The following is an 18,049-nucleotide window of genomic DNA, read 5'->3' as shown; positions in this document are numbered from 1 at the left end:
CAATTCAGACATTTTATTTTCAAAATTTTTGTTTCCAAAATGTGCAAAACGTTTCTTGATTTCTTTCTGCAAATCCTGCCATATAATTTTAATAGCAGGATCGCGAGTACGTTGAAATTGCCTTCTCCTCACGTTTTTAAGACGGATCAAGAGTTTAAGATCATCGTCTATAATCACGGATTCAAATTTTACTTCACATTTTGGAATTGCAATGCTCCTGGCTTCAACAATGGAATTTGTTAAAGTTTCAAGACATTATCAATATCATGTTTTGTTTGTAAAGAAATGTTAACATCAAGATTAGAGTCAATATATGTTTCATATATATTCCAGTCGTCTCGAAAATAATTGAAAGTGGAGCTGACAGGATTGAAAATCGCTTCATGGGATATATGAAATGTACCAGGGACATGATCAGAATCAAAACCAGCATGAGTAGCTGATTGGCTGCAAAGATGACTGGAGTCGGTTAAGACCAAATCAATCGTAGATGGATTTCTAGAAGAGGAAAAACACGTAGGGCTATCAGGGTATTGAATTGAGAAATATCCTGAAGAGCACTCATCAAATAAAATTTTGCCGTTGGAATTACTTTGAGAAATATTCCATGACCGATGTTTTACATTAAAGTCACCAATGACAAAACATTTTGACTTATTGCGAGTCAATTTTCGCAAGTCAGTTTGGAGCAAATTAACTTGCTGTCCAGAGCATTGAAAAGGCAAATAGGCAGCTATGGAAGTATATTTACTAAGCTGTGTTTCAACAGAAACACCTAAAGTTTCAAAAACTTTAATTTCAAATGACGAAAACAGTTGATGTTTTATACGCCTATGAATGATGATTGCAACTCCCCCACAAGCCCCATCAAGTCGGTCATTACGATAAACCACAAAGTTAGGATCTTTTTTAAGTTTGGATACAGGCTTTGAATATGTTTCAGTAATAACTACTATACGCACGTTATTAGCTGTAAGAAAATTAAACAGCTCGTCCTCTTTACCATTCAAGGAACGAGCGTTCCAATTTAAAATATTTAATTTATTATTTGGATCCATTAGAAAAACGTAATCCAATAACAATTTGATCAGTAAATTTTACACCAACTTGGACTGCTCCAGTCATAGTGGTGGCTTTGAACATTGCATCAATCATTAGATTCAATTGTTCAGTTAGAAAATTGAAATAAAAGGCAGACATATCAATTGAAGAGGGTACATTTGATGATTTTGAGTTACGTTGTAACTGGAATGGGTACACATAGTATGAATAGGGGAGGAGTTCAAATTACCTGCTACGATATCGGCAAAGGATTTTTCGTGGGTAGATACATTCGAAATTAGAAGATTCGAACGGCTACCCGACGGATTAAAATTAGTTTGTGAATGAGCATGATTATGATCTTCCTGATGGGTATGATTCCTAATCAAGCGAACGTTAACTGAAAAATTAGCATTGTTCGATACTCTACCAGGCAAATTCCGGAAACGACCGTTATCGTAACGGATATTATCTTTCATCTGCCTGGCACGAGCCTCGACGACTCTCTTTCGCGAAGGGCAATCACAAAAATTGGACTTATAATTACCCCCGCAATTCGAGCATATAAACTTGATGGTATCTTCCTTCATTGAACAGACGTCCTTGGCGTGAGAAGAACCTCCGCAAATCATGCATTTAGCATCCATGCGGCAATTTTTTGTACCATTACCCCACATTTGGCACCGACGGCACTGAGTGGGGTTCTGGTAATTTCCTCCAGGTTTCTGGAAATGTTCCCATGTCACACGGACATCGAACATAAGTCTTGCTCTTTCTAAAGCTTTAATATTATTTAGTTCTTTTTTGTTAAAGTGAACTAAATAATATTCTTTAGAGAGCCCTTTCAGAACAATGCCAGATTGGGTTCTCTTTTTCATAATGATTACTTGGACTGGGTAAAATCCAAATTAATCGTTTAATCCATTTTTGATCACTTCAGGTGACTTATAGTCACTTGAGAGTCCTTTCAAGACGACTTTGAACAAACGTTCAGTTTTGTCGTCATAAGTAAAAAAATGTGCTTCTTCTCTTCAAGATGTTTGAGAAGAAGTTCGCGATCTTTAAGAGTTTCCGGCAAAACGCGACAGTCTCCTTTATTTGCGATGTGGAAGGGGACCTTGATTCCCCTAATGGAGTTCAAGATCTCCTGCTTAACCCCTCTACCGGCAGCTTCATTTTTTACCGCAAAATAAATATTCAAATCGTTATAACTTTTTTGTTTTTCAATATTTCTGCACCATTTTTGCACAAGTTCACAAAAAACTCTTCAAGTTTAATAATCTGTGTCGATATAGGTCATTGGTGATCTGGTTTTGAAGATATTCCGATGTTCCTAGGGGGACCGACATTTTTCATATAAAATGTCTTTGGCATTGGGCATTTGTTTTTGGCCAATTTATCAGAAAATAAATAGGAGCTGCTTCAAAAAAATCATACAAATTGATTAAGAATTCTTGGAGATATCTGAAAATTACGGTATGATGTTTTTTGAAGTTTTCAAGATCTTTGTTTGACCAGCGTGGTACCAGAAACCTAAATGCTTATTACTCAAAGACGACTTCACCAAACTGCTTCATTTTTTCACAACATGCTCTCATTAATGTATTGTTCCGAAAACTGAATATTTGAATACGATAAAAATTCTGTAGCCTGAAGAATCAACGGGGGTTATGGTTACTTCGGTTCTCTAAAGTGTTTTGGAATATCTTCAGATTCAGATGACCAATGATCAATATCGATACAGATTCTGAAACTAGAGGAGTTTTTTGAGAACTTGTGAGAAAATGGAGCAAAAATATCAAGAAGCAAAAATATCGAGAAGCAAAAAAGTTATCGCGATTGGAATAAAATTTTTGAGGTAAAAAATGAAGCTGCCGGTAGAGGGGTTAAATCCCCCAAATTCGGAACAACTGATCACGATAGGCACTCTTTGCTTCCTCATTTGAATCAAAGAGCCTGGGCTAGAGGCTCCTTCCGGAGAAACGTCCTTCAGTTTCAGTTGAAAAACACGTGGTTTTTTTACCATTTCGAAAAAAAAATCATATATAAATTTTCAAAACGCTATCAACAAAATAATATTGCTTTCTTTCAAAAGTGATCAGAAAAGTATTGGAGCTACAGAAATTTGATACTTTTATTTTTTTGGATTTTTTGTGTCGGTATGTTCTATAACTCGATGGTCCCTTGAATAGCTAGTTATGGAGAGTCGACTGTAATTTGTTTTCCTCTTTCAATGCCGGTATTGGCTTCTGAGGTTTTTTTATTCAAAATTTTAGATTATTTCCAAAAGGGCTAAGAGCAGGTCCATGGCACGGGACGACTTCTAGCGTAGTCAACATCTCCATGTGTTTACCCATTTTCGGGTAAATTGAATCGAGAGTGCAATCAGGATGCGAAGTTTTGTTTAATATTTATGATCCGTAATCGAGCAAGTGTCGCAATAAAATAACTGATTGCTTGCTCTGAGGCTTGCAGGATGCCTTCAATGTTTTCTCTCCTTCCAAAACCATCGAAATGTTGAATGGGTTTATAACTCATTCATTAAATCCCCCAAATTCGGAACAACAGATCACGATAGGCACTCTTTGCTTCCTCATTTGAATCAAAGAGCCTGGGCTAGAGGCTCCTTCCGGAGAAACGTCCTATCTTCCATTCTTGCCACGTTTAGTGACAGTTTTTAATTCCCACTTTTTCATGATTATCCCAGAAAACTGTCTTGGAATCTATAACATTGTTATCGACTCTTGAAATTGACGCCGGGAGAATGGTAGGACTCTGAGACGAGACTCGCGAAGACGGTCTTCTTTTTCTGTGATTGCTGAGTTTTTTCTTATGCCACTTTGTGTTTATACCAATTATGCGCAAGCCGTTCAAATCCTCACATGAACGTCTCAGCAAAAAATGATTGAGTTTGCATCACATCGAATCATAAATAGCCGTTTGAGTGAAATTTCATACCAGCAAACGTAGCAGATATTAGAAATAATTAATCTCCTGCTTAGATTTATCAGCAACTTTGGAAAAAACTGCTCCGCTGACTGCGGTTTTCAATAACAATTTACTTTGAACACAATACTTTTCACTCTTTCAGCCATAAAAACGGTGGGCTGCATTTGACGTTTCGTGAGAGGGGAATCTGGGCTCCATATGACGTTGATATTTTTCCTCTTCGCGAGTCTCTCTCAGGTAAGACTGTGTTTTGTTAAACACTTTGTTGACCTTTTTTCATCCCTTAACACCTCATTTTACGGTATAGGGTCATCCAAAAACGACGTTCATCATTTGGGGGAAGGGGGTGTAAGGTATTGGAAAAAGCGCGACAGAGAGGGGAGGGGGTCTAGAAATCCCAAAAAACGATGGACGTGATATTTGAATCGTCGCTATATTATATACCTATATTATATATTTGAATATCCCTATACTGCCCATAACTGCATATTTGTAACATTCGACAAAAGTAGGCACTGAGTAAATGGAGTACCAAGTGTGAATTTCTCGTCAATAGGTATGGGAAGGTCCCAAAATTAAAAAGAAAATGCCGAGAGCTCAAAAATGCTTATATGAAGCAGAAATATTGTACAGCTCATCTTACGTATTGGGTGAATTGTCATAAAATAATTCTGATAGAAATTTCTTTGCCACAAAATTACGAGGCCCATGTATAATCTCAATGTGAGGCCTATGTATAATCTCAATGAACGTCATGACTGTTATGCGGTTATATCAAGCAATGTGACAAAACAACTTGTTATTTTTTCTGAACATTCTAGAACAATCTCACAGATTTTATTAAGTTAGTCGAAAGGTTTGATGATTTGATGAAGTTCCACAGTATTAACTCGAAATCGTCAAAAATGTCGAACGTGACAAATATGCAGTTATGGGCAGTATATTATATTAATGATAATTATCAAACTGGCATTCAACGCTTTGATGCCTATTTTTGACGTTGGATAACGTCTTACGGCAACATACTGGGGTACAATTTCGAAAAACGAAAAATCGCTCGCGTCACGAAAAGTGGTTAGATTTTGACTGTTAATAACTTACTAATGCCCGGATAGATTTTCTAGATTCTTGCACCAATCGATTGGAAATCTTTCTACGAATCTACTCCAACAATGAAAACTATTGATTCTCATGGCTAAACTATTGAAAAGCCAATCAAATTCCACTTCACGCGCACGCGCACGACCGCATTTTAATTCAATAGCCTTCGGTAATCTTTTGGTGTGTTTCTGTCTAAGAATGGAATGAAAACCCAGTTCGATGGATTGTGACTACCACCAACCGTCCTTATCAGGACGACAATTTAATTTTGAAAGAGAGTTATGAGAATTTTACACCGTGAAGAGCGACATTACTGGTGAATGGATGTGATGGATTCATATTTCGGTCAGTCATTTGCCACATGCATGCCAAAGCAATCAGTATGAACTTGTCGAATTGAAAGCTAAAACTTATCAGCAACAGCTTTGTTGATGATTTGATTTGGTAAGAAATTGTCGATCGAAACCAAATAAGCGCATAGAGAAAACTGCAAAAATGCTACCGCCGCCCGACGGGAACCTAGCTAAAACTTTGTTTGCCGTTGAAAAACTAATCATCCGAAATTTAAATTGGTAATTAAATAAATTAATTAATTAATAATAGGTGAAATATCTTAAGCCGTAACTCTTTTACGTGGAATACATTGTTGTGGCTCTGAAAAGGGCCGTTTTGCTTGAAATTGCGTCCTAATTCAATTTAAACTCGTTCGCCACGGATACGACGAGCCAGCTAGAAGGCCTTCGGCATGATGGTGACACGCTTGGCGTGGATCGCGCACATGTTAGTACCCTCAAAGATAGGCCTCGCTCGCTTCCTGCTGGGCCATGACGCCAAGCTGTGTAATCGCAAATCGCTCTTGAAGTCCTGAGCGATTTCACGGACCAGGCGCTGGAAATACAACTTGTCGATCAGCAGCTCCGTAGAATTCTGGTAGCGACGGATCTCACGCAGAGCGACCGTTCCTGGCCGATAGCGATACGGCTTCTTGACTCTTCCGGTGGCTGGGGCGCTCTTGCGAGCGACTTTCGTGACCGGCTGCTTGCGAGGGGCTGCTTTCCAGCCATCGTCGTAGTAGTGTTCTCTGGACGGATTGAAACAAACGAATGATTGAATTTGCGCGGCTGCCGGTCCCTTTTATGACCTTCTCTTGCGAGCGAGCGAGACGAACAGTGAACAGCGAGCGAGCAAGAAGAATTCATCCATCGCGTACCGCATAAAAGCAGCCGAGCCGGCGGCCGAGCATCAGTTTTGTTACAATCGTTGCCGAAGTTAGACCGGCCTCGGAAAAGGAAGCGCCAAGCGTGACAACATCCAGTGCATCATCATCCGCCGTCTGGCTCGCCGTGGCGACGTCAATCGTACCTCCGGTCTCATCTACGAGGAAACCCGCGGTGTGCTGAAGTCATCCAGAATTCTGTCGGCTACGCTCTGAAGTGGCAGGGCCATACGCTGTACAGATTTGGAAGCTAAATCGTCCCCATCACCGACAGCAAAACTACCACTGAATTCACAAAATCTGAGCATGAAATGGCGATCGACGATATCCTCACCCAACCGTCCTTTTCAGGACGACAATTTAATTTTGAAAGAGTTTCGAAAATATTTCACGCAACATTATTGGCAATAGTCACAGCAACAGGACTGTCGGTGAATCAAAAATAATAGTTTTGGTGAAATTTTTAGTGATTTGCGGTAAACATTTTACCAAAATCAGTAAAATTCCAACAATATCTACAAATTTTGTTTACCGAATGTTCCGCTGCTGAGTTATTATCAAAATTCGTAACTCACCCTTAGTGTGTGGACAAGAAAACCAGCATCAATAATTTACAATCATTAAGGTGAAGAAGAATCGAAGCCAAACCTCAAATTTTCAAGAGCACGGATCTGGAGAACCGAAAACACGTTTGAGCTGAAAACTTAATCGATTGGTCACCACCAGCGAGTGACCAATCGATTAAGTTTTCAGCTTAAACGTATGTATTGAAAATTTGAGGTTTGGCTTCGATTCATCTTCACCTTAAGCTGCTGCAAATCCAGTGTCCGGTTTGTGAAATCGCTGGCTACGAGATGGCTGAAGAAAATCAGCTCAAGCCGCTTGTTCAAGCACCCATCATCATCGCCACCGCAAATCTTATCGGGCGAGGAGGATTTCAACCTGTTCGCTGGCAAAATGTGTCCGCGTTACTCGATTCTCACAGTTCAATCGGCCCTTTTCAGTGCCAACAAATGTGTCCTAAAGAGTTATTTGTGTAATATTTGCTAATGTGTTTACCATATTCTTACATTTATTCATCTCGTAGCATCATACAATATCTGATTAGTTATGAATAATTGACAAAACGACAAATCGAGAATGTTTCCGAGTCGTGCTGGCGGAATGCAATAAATATATTTTCTATTGTTAAGGAATGATTCAAATATTACATAACCCAAAATGTGCCAGTTCTAGACCCCCTCCTTCCCCACGTAACAACTTTTGTATGGAAGATTTAAATTGTGTATAAGGGCTGTAACACTATGGAAGACCCTCTCCCTCCCCCTGTGACGGAACGATATATTTGAACGATAAGGCCTGATGTCGTCACTGCGTTCGCATGTTTTCCAATCTCCGTTGTGATGCGCCGTCATTGCCAAAGCCAAGATAAAATTTTCCTCAGTACCGCCAGATGCAATTTCTTCTTAGCAGACGCAAAAGTTATCTTCTTTTTGACGTTGGATAACGTCCTTCGGCAACATATGGGGGTACAATTTCAAAAAACAAAAAATTGAGCATGTAACGAAAAATGGTCAGGTTTTGACCGCTAATTACTCAGCCATTTGTCGATAGATTTTCAATATTTATACATCAATCGATCGGAAATTTATCTACGCGTCGATTCAAATGGATGACACTATTTATTATTGGCAACAAACTATTGAAAAATCGTAAAATGTTGACCCCTTTCTTATCTAACCAATCACGTTCAAGCACATTTTTGGGTTCCGCTTCCCACTATAAAAGCGCACCGGTCCTGCTTCTTCCCTCAGTCTTCTTTTTGCGGTCGGACTATGAACACGGTCGGGCGAGTCATTTTCGCTTTGCGTTTGCTCCCGCCGTCACAGTTCAATTTGTGTCTTCGGAAGAAGAAGACGCAAGGTTGTTTTGCGGCGGAGATGACGATGGCTTGAGCGAATAACGTCCAAGCCGTCGTCATCGCCGCCGCAAATTTATCCGCGCTTGCAGATTTCGACTTTGAATTCAGCATCGGTGTTCAAGAAGCAAGCCCGCTAGGAACGAAATACCACAGGCCCTCTGAGTTGCTGATCAGAGGAGCTGCTTCTAATCGAGCGTCGGACTTGTGAAATCGCTCAAGATTTTAAGAGTGAGCATCGTTTGCAGATTTCGACTTATGCCCGGTAAACAACAACCCGTTGCTCTTGTGCGCCATCCACGTCACATCATTTAGATGGTTCGTCGTATAAGCAAATCGACGCTTTTTAGGGCCATCAAAGGTGTTGAAAAGAGATGAAAGAATAATATTTTCGACCTTATTACATCTTTCTTCATTTCTCAATCAATCTCACAGTTTCATACAAAATTTAATTTGTCATGAATAATTGATGGCACGACAATTTGATACTGTATTCGCGGACGCTGCTGCAGTGCCGTCATAACATTTCACAACGATTGTAAAATAGAGTGGCATTTTCAACAGCTTCTTAGACTTGTCATATTTTATGAGAACATATGTAACAAAATTGCGACATATTTAGAATGCTTCTGAAAAGAAATTTTTATTGAACAATTATCATCATTTTGGCACCCATGGATCAGAAATTTTCATTCATACAAAAGAAAACTATTCATTATCAATAGCTAACCATTGCATATTGGAAATCTTTCTACGAATCGACTCCAATAATTAAAACTATTGTTTTTCATGAAAAAACTATTGAAAAATCGATAAATATCAAGGCATGTCTTATTTTCCATAGAAAAGCACATTTTTCTTGTGTATTCCTAGCACAGACATCATTGCTCGATATCTTAGCCACTTTCGTCATGCAAAGGGAAACGCCCCTTTCGGTTTTCTTCTTACTCCTCTTTATTCTATCGTGTTCAGTTGAAGCCAACCAAAATTCAATGATCCCCGCACACATCAGTCAATCATTGACCAGCAATTGGAGAAGAACTCCTATCGGAATAAATTTTACACATTCGTCGCTGCCGCTGCTTCTGCTCTTTTTTATTCCCAACCCAAGCTAAATGCTGCAGGTTCCGTGAAATCGCTCATCATGGCCATGGGCATCCAGCTGCACCAACAAATTCGTGGAGAACTCGTCTAGAAACCTTGAAAATTGCCGTCGGAGGAGTGAGCAAACCAACGAAAACAACGAAGTACAAAATTACCGACTGCATTTCGATTTAATCGTCTTCGGTAATCTTTTGGTGTATTTCTGTCTAACAATGGATTGACAACCCAGTTTGATCGACGGTGACCAACCGTCCTTTTCAGGACGACCATTTCATTTTGAAAGAGTTGTGAGAATTTTCCACCGTGAAGAGCGACATTACTGGTGATTGGATGTGATTGATTCAGATTTTGGTCAGTAATTTGCATGCAATCATTTATCACGGCTAAATAATGCTTCTCGAGAATCACAGTGTCAAGAAATAAAATTCCCATTGTGCGCGCGCGGTCAGGTAAATCGCAAACGGCACTTGAATTAAGAATCCATCACGGTTTGCCTCGCAATTAGTGATGATTGAATGATGCCGTTGTCGTCGTCGCATGCTAGAGTGATCAGTATCAACTTGGCGAACAAAGAGCCAAAACTTATCAGCAACAGCTTTGTTGACGTTTTGATTTGGTAAGAAATTGTCGAATCGAAATACACACACAGAGAAGACTGCAAAAATGCTACCGCCGCCCGACCCTAGTGACGAGAACCTAGATACAACTTTGTTTGCCATTTATCTCCGTTGAAAGCTTATCATTCGAAATTACAATTGATAACTAAATATTATTTATTCAATTGTGGCCCTGTAAAGGGTTGTTGTTTGAAATTGTGCTTCAATGCAATTTAAGCGCCTTCGCCACGGATACGACGAGCCAGCTGGATGTACTTCGGCATGATGGTGACACGCTTGGCGTGGATCGCGTACAGGTTGGTATCCTCAAACAAACCGACCAGTTAGGCCACGCTCGCTTCCTACAGGGCCATGACGGTCGCGCTCTGGAATCGCAGATCGGTCTTAAGGTGACACGGGAGACCGTGTTATTTTCCCTATCTTTTGTCTCACTCTAACAATTATCATCATAACTTTGCAGAAGCAAATCTCTAGTTTAGGTGAACCGATTAAACTGAAAATTTAATGGGTTGTGCACTACATATATATAATGCTAGTGATACATTTTTCGCATCGATATATTGAGTGTCACTTGAGATAATTTTTTCAAATGGAGAGGGTGATTAAAACACCGTCCCGTGACCTTAATCTAGAAGTCCTGATCGATTTCACCGCCAGCAACAACGATTGCTGTGGCGCACAAGATTCGAAAACTCTGCACCTGTTATGATGTGGAGCTTGGCTTGTCAGATGATTATGGTAATATTTGCGCTGCCGAGATCACTATAATGAATTGTCGGCCACTACTGGTTTGCCTCTACATTTCTCCGGATACCACAATGAAGCAGAAGAAGTTCTTTATGGCGCGGAACTTCTTCGAGTATCAAAAGGAGACCATGCCAATCATCGTGACAGGTAACTTCAACATCGATTTGAGCAAAGAGGAGTACACAGAGTTAGAGGACTTCATGGACAAGAGCCTCAACCTCAAACTGGCTTCGGAATCCACTAAAGCAACCAATCTTAGAGGATCATGAATGGACCTAACGTTCAACCGGTATATTTGTTAGGAGAGCAAAAGTTACCGCTCATGCTTCATCTTCCATCGACCGGTTCTATCGGTGTTGAAGTGTTAACCGAACCAACCAAACAATAACACTCAATGTCCTTAATAGATCAGAATTGACATGCAACAAATAGTTTGAAAATTGATTAGGTTTTTTGTCAGTACCTAGAAATCTTTCATAAGTTCGTGACGGTCCTAAATCAGGAAATAGAAGAAGCTAACGTTATCCAACGTCAACTTGGCGGTCGTATCTCGGAAACAACCTCTTACTTTTTTTCTTTTTTTTTAATTCTGCTGTTGTGCGGTCATAGTGAACATGTATTTGTGGAGTAGTATGCCCTATAGCCTGAAAGTTAATCCCAAGAAACGTACGTGCAACAAATGCGATCGCAAAAAGTTGTGACATACACTTGATATTAAACACGTCCCATATTCTTCAAAAATCTTTTACCTCATTACTTCAATCATACAAACTACATCCTCATTATCTACATAAATAATAAATTGATAAATGAAATACATATAATTGAGCAGAATGATCAACTTATGATAAAGTAAATACACTTTTTCTTTCTTTGCAGGTGTTATAAGGTGCCATACAGCATTTGAGGCGTGACCTTGCGCAAATTATGGTAGTTGATGGCATGGAAAGCATTTCAATTGGTTTTGAACCAAATTTTCCGGTAAGTTGTGAGTTTTATGTTAAGCTCCGTCAAATTTGAGAACTTTTTTTGCTAAACTATTCAGATAGATAATAATCAGACCATTATGACGAGAGAACAAGACCTACCTAATCTGGATAATCCAGCATCACTGAATATGGACAGCCGTCGCTTGAGGACAATCGAAGAGCCTACATATGTTGTAAATATTTTAAGTGGTTCATCATCGGACAATTACAGAATGACTGTTTTGTATTGTTTTTCAGATGCTCTGGAAGGCTGCCTCCATATTGCTGACCTTTTTGGTCACGCTGTGCCCGCTGGATTTCAAGTACTGGGTTCATGGTGCTTGAAGTTGCTGGCGAAACTCCAGAATACTACGAACGTACTGTGTCCTACACCGGTCGTGGCAAATGGGGACTGGTATTGATCGAGATTATAATTTATGGGTCCTTCGTAATTAATCTAGTTCGCGACGTGATCAAATGGCGTGTTCATGGTCCTAGTGGCAAATGTCATCACCATAGGTGGGAAAGCTCGCGATGCTTATAAATGGTATTGCGAAATGCAGACGGAACGAGCTGATTGGACTGAAATAATGGTCATCTTTACTGAAGCTTTGGAAGTGACGGCATTGTATATGAACGAAGACAAACAGAATGTTATATCTCAGTGTGGATCAATAATCAAAACTGCTTGGGCTCTTTATATTTTACTGAAATTCATTTATTTTACAAACTACTCTAAACAAAAAATGAGCAGAACAAGAGACAGTGCTGAGATGATTGAATTGGAGGAAATAATAAATACTACTTAATTCCCATTTTCCAATTAAACATTCAAAAAGATAATGCGTTATCTTTTATTTTGAATATCACAATATACAATCCTCTCGAGAGAAAAATAATCATACAATTTTAAAACCAAATTGTTTGCACAACTTTGAAGCAATTTTCGTGAAAGCTTATCATTGTACTGCCATTTGTATTACGAAGAAAGATTTTCATGAACATTTCATTGAATGTAAAAAATTGGTTTTAAATTTTTGATGACTGGATGATGGGTTCTTCAGCCTTAAATCTGTCAACAAATAACCATCAATATTTTTTCATCTGACTGGAATGTTAAAAGCACCTAGATCCAGTTTCCTCACCATCGAGATGCAAATTTATTTGCATAATCTTTTATCGTCGAAGGCTTAGCTAGCATGACGCGCAATGGATCTACCCAGACAACCAGAAATCGCATGAAAGATCACGTTATAACTCGTTTATTCGTACTAATTACATCAAACCCGCAAAACACTGTGGATAAACTCGTCAGATTGATGAGTTTCCTCGCATAAAACACTTTTTTCTGAGTTCATTTGTACATTTTGCTTCGTCCCGTACACTCGTACAAAGTAAGTCGAATCTATTCGTAGCAACTGTCAAATCAACATTTGTTATCATTAGTTAAGTCGCATAAGATCACAGGTTAGTTCGGTAGAATATGTATACACTCGCAATGTATGTTATTATTCATCACATAATAAATGCACGCATATCGCCTCCACTATTGTACGTAGAAAGCCTTTTCGCGACATCTTATAAGCGACATTTTGCACATACAAAGCCTCCAGGTAATGTCGTTATACGTACATTTTGGTTGTCTGGGTATTAGCATCAACATCCTTCATTAGCATCTATTCGATGCCATAATGGTTCGAAACATGTTTCTTACGATTTCTATTCGACCCTACGAAGGTACGGTGCAGTAATCTGGAAAAAGTTTTCTCGATGCGTGAAGCGTCGACAATTTTACCCGGCAAGGTATAGGAAGTGAAATTTCAAATGTTTATGTAAACCTAACTACAATAGTGATATTTTTTCTAGTACATGTTGATGGACTCTTGATGAGCTATATTATAGACATTCTATTTTGATTTTGAGCATTTATTTGAAGAGGACGTATCTATAGTTCTATTCTAAATAATTGCAAATGAATTCAGTTCACCCATAGATAAGATCATACAATCACTATTCTTTAAACGCTAACCATCGTACGATGTTCGATTTTTGATCAATTTCTCCGCGCCACAACTTTGCTATGGACCGATGCACGAGTTCATTATTTGACTTTTCTGCGGTGCCGTGTTATTTATGTGGCCATGACAACGAGTGAATTCGGCACCGCTCAAACGTCAGATTAGTGAACTCGTGCATTGGTCCATAGTGCTCATCTAAGCACTCGGCTATAGTGGTTTCTGCACTCGTGTACATACACGTTACATGTCACCAACACTATTTCAAGAATGCTGGTTGAAAATATAAACAAAGATCAGCTGTTACCAGCAAAATCAAACGGCAGTATTTGCAACCAGCAAATTTGCGCACATGTTCGTGACACCGCTCGGCGAGAGCTCAATGTGCATGATGCGCACGATGCGCATCATCGAAAATCGAGCGGCGATGTGGCGAAGTTGGTCGAAATTCGAAACGCGAGTACTCCAGTTCTCCAAAATGACATTTCGAAGATAACAACAGGTATTAGGCTGTGAACTCCGCTATAATCATTTTGTTATCTTGACTTTTACTACGAGCCCCGTGTTGGCATTACCTATCCCGCTCTCGCTCATGGGAGATTTGAAAACAAGGCTCGCAGCAAAAGAATAGAAATACAAGTAGTTGAATGCAAGTTGTGCTGTTATCACAAAACATAATTATTTTATTAATACTTACTATTGAAATTTTTTGCTTGTTTGTTCAGTGCCATGTTGTAGAGAATGTTTTATTTTGGTTAAAACAAAATGATTTTACACTTATAGACCCGGTACTCAAGCTGTCAGAGCGTGGCAAACTAAATGTTGGTCACACGAACAATCGCGACATTAACGTTCTAAGTCTAATGCTTCTACTAGTAAAAAGTAAGAAATTTTATATCACGCAGAGCAGACTATATATAGACCCATTCATTCAGGAAAATAACCCAGTCAACCAATATTTTGAGTTTTAATGAGGAAATGAACTTCTGGTCAAAATTTCAGTGATGTGTGCGTGTTCCAATTCAGTGTAAATTTGTTAAGCTTTCATCTAGTGGTATTCCTTCTGTTCTTGCACAAGAAACATGAAGGGTCCAACAAACAACGCTATAAACAAAACAAAAATCTACAATTTATAACCAAACAGCTACAATGGCTATCATGTGAAACATCCAACACGAAGTTAAGCTAAGCGTGCGCCTCTGGTTGTTAAGTTTGGAACAAAGCGATTTTGAAATGATCGTGAAATGCATGGTTGATGGAAATTTTGTCAGTGTTACTTCTGTTTGCCTGTGGTTCAACTTATATCTTGCGTTTGGTATTGATCTTGCATTTGGTATTGGTTTGATGCAAATTTCAGCTCATGTGAAATTTATTTCAAACTGCATTTTCAATTTAAGCTTACATAATAATTGGATGCTGCATTATGTAAGCACAGCGTGATACAAACTATACCAACAAAGTTGTTCTTAAAAAAATCTCATTTTTTGAGTGAGACCTTTCATCAGATTTTTTTCCATTTGTATCGTGTGGCAAATACCTAAGTATACTCTATACAAAGGGAAGTCGAACAAATTTCCGACCCAAAAGATTCTCGATCTACCGAGATTTTATTCTGTTTTTTTCTCGGTAAATGGTAACTTGAATAACCAAAACGGAATTTACGTAAATGGGGGTATCAGTGTACGGCCAAATCGGATGAAATGAATCAGTTAGGTGAAATTGACCAATGCGTCACCAGATTTCGATTCTTACTTAATTCCAATATCAATATAACTTATGCTAAACCAGCGTTGTTTGTTTAAACTACTGTCGATTTACTGTTTGTGAAATTTCAAATGCTTGTACATGAAATTACTGGAGAATTTCCTTTAGCATCCCTTGAAAAATTGATGGACTCTAGAGAAATAAATGAAGGGATCCCTGTAGGAGTCACTGAAAGTGTTCCAGGAAAAATCTCTGGGGAAATAACTGAAAGAATTCCTGAAGCTTCTGAAGAGTTCGAGAATATGAGGATTCTGTGGAATAGTAGCATAATAGCCTCTGAAAGTTTCTCTGATGCCTCTAGAGTTTTGCTCCAGGTTTTTCTGAAAGCAGAATAAGGGAAAAAGTGACTAAATAAAGCATTTTAACAATCATTATAACAAAAACCAGACGTGCTAGGACACTTATAAAAAGGTCAATAGATTTAATGACCTCAAATTAAATAGCGATATTTTTGTGCTTGGGACAAAAACTTGTTCCGTAGTGTTACCTGTTTGTCCACAACCCTGAAATGTATGAAGTAATGACAATTATGAGTGCCAAGATTTTTCAGGGAAATTGGCCATGGTGGGAAACGGGATACTCGGGAAAATTGGCTTTCAAGGAAGTAGCGTTTGGGGAAACAACATTCGGAGAAAAGCGACTTCCATCATTTGGGGGAGGATGGCGGGGGAACACATGAATTTCACTTATACTAGTACTCATTCGGTTTCAATGAACAAATATTAAAAATATGCCCAATGGACCGATGCAAATTTTGAAGTTTTTGCTCTTCTATGCATGAACAGTGTCAATTATGATGAAAATCATTCCCCAAAAATTTGAAATTATTTGGATGAAGTTTGGTTGTCCACACGCCATTTGAAGTTCATATGAAAATCTATGGAAACGGGAACAAACTCTTCTCATGTGAAATCTTTCCAGCTACAACTTTGCCGAAGACCACACTTTGAAGGGATGTCAGGATAATTTGTGATTATTGGCTAAATACTGCTGAGATGATCTCATTCTTTCAGAGCAACATTGCTTTTTCGTTGTAGCCGGATTACTTTGATCTATTCTTCCCGCTAGGAGCAGCACTGTTGCTTGCCGCATGCAAACCCACCTTATGATTGACTGTTTAACGAGAAACTTGCGACAATCGACGCGCCACCATAATTCATATAACAGTGGGTATAAGAACTAAGTTGGAGGTGATAATTTCACATTTTGGAGGTTAAAATCACATCCAAACACAAGCGATTTTGCGGTACGATGTTGACGTTTGATCACGAATAGCGATTAACAATTTATCCTGACGTTCAATCACAATTTGGTCTTCGGCAAAGTTGTAGCTGAAAGGAAGAGTTTGTTCACTTTTCAATAACATATCATAACGAAGAAATAGAGGGCTGAACACAATAGTTTGAAACACGCCACATAGTTAAATTTCTCCTGAGACATTTAAAACCGTGGGAGGATGCTATTTACCATAATTAAAATCGTTTAGACATAGGGGAGCCAAAATTTCTAAAATTCAAAATCACTCTTATGCCCAACCTGCAGACATCTCCCCTACTATCCCCTACTATCGTGGAGGAGCGGTTACTTTGATGGTGGCAAAGTTGTCAGTGGATTGAGTGACAGTAAGCATGATTTGGTTCGTCCTTGGATGAAAGTTTGAATGATTTTTTTTCATTTTTTTGTTGAAATTTGAATTTTACCATTAAGACTAAGTAGCCCGTCATTCGATTTGGCAAGAATGATGACTTTTCAGCTTGTATTTCGAAGTGATAAAACTCAGTATTGATAGTTTATATTGACTTGAAAAAGTATCACTGTACGCGCCAACATGCATAAAGTACCGTTTCGTCTCAAATTCCGAACAGACTCATATTCCGAACACTCGGTTTTTGTATGGCGATTTGATTGAAATGTTTCGCTGAAATATGTCACCAAATAACAAGGAAATGGCAGTCAATTGCAATTCAATTTTAACGTCTCCAATATCATTTATACCTCAGGAGTAGTGATGATTCTCTAGTTTCAGACCAGAAGAACAAGCTCAAGTAAATATATTTCCGAAATTATTCATTTGAAAACGATTTATTCGTGCTGTTCGGAATTTGAATCAAGGTGTTCAGAATATGAGGCAGAATGAACACAGTGTTCGACATTTGAATCAAAATGTTGTTCCATACTTTAACGTAAAAACAATACTAGAACTTATTAAATCAACATTATTATCGGTGCACCCAACAGCTAACAGTTGGGTTTTGCGAGGAAATTAAAATTTACACAAATATCTGCCCATTTATACCAATCAGATGCATTTGAAGTCACTGTTGGCCTTAAGTGTTCGGAATATCAGTCAAAACGGTATGCTGATACTTTTTCAGCTGTGTCAGTCCAAAACCCACTGATTTTCTTTGATTCAAAATCGTGAGATAAATTAGCAACAATCATCAACGACGCGTACAAATTTCAATGACGGCCTATTTCGCCTTAAAGTGATGTCAGAAATTCGTGTTGTCAATTTAATGGCAGAAGTTTGAACGATGTTTAACCAAAAATAGAATAGTACTTGAGTGCAAATAACTTTTACACATGATACAACAACTCTGAAGCATATT

The 18,049-nt window shown here is 38.7% G+C and overlaps 1 long non-coding RNA gene across 2 annotated transcripts; it reads left to right on the top strand.

Moving 5' to 3' along the window:
• The first annotated feature begins 11,274 nt into the window (after window positions 1-11,274).
• Window positions 11,275-12,499, top strand: LOC5577480. Of its 2 annotated transcripts, XR_002502029.1 has the most exons (4): window positions 11,275-11,359; window positions 11,573-11,674; window positions 11,739-11,855; window positions 11,920-12,499. It is a non-coding gene; the product is annotated as an uncharacterized LOC5577480 (long non-coding RNA). The 2 variants fall into 2 exon arrangements; XR_002502028.1 differs by lacking the exon at window positions 11,275-11,359 and having other exon boundaries at window positions 11,382-11,674.
• Window positions 12,500-18,049: the final 5,550 nt, after the last annotated feature.

The sequence above is a fragment of the Aedes aegypti genome, chromosome 3, assembly GCF_002204515.2.
Source record: "Aedes aegypti strain LVP_AGWG chromosome 3, AaegL5.0 Primary Assembly, whole genome shotgun sequence".
Classification (NCBI taxonomy): domain Eukaryota; kingdom Metazoa; phylum Arthropoda; class Insecta; order Diptera; family Culicidae; genus Aedes; species Aedes aegypti.
Note: the sequence above shows the minus strand (reverse complement) of the source record. Positions and strands in the feature narration are given on the sequence as shown.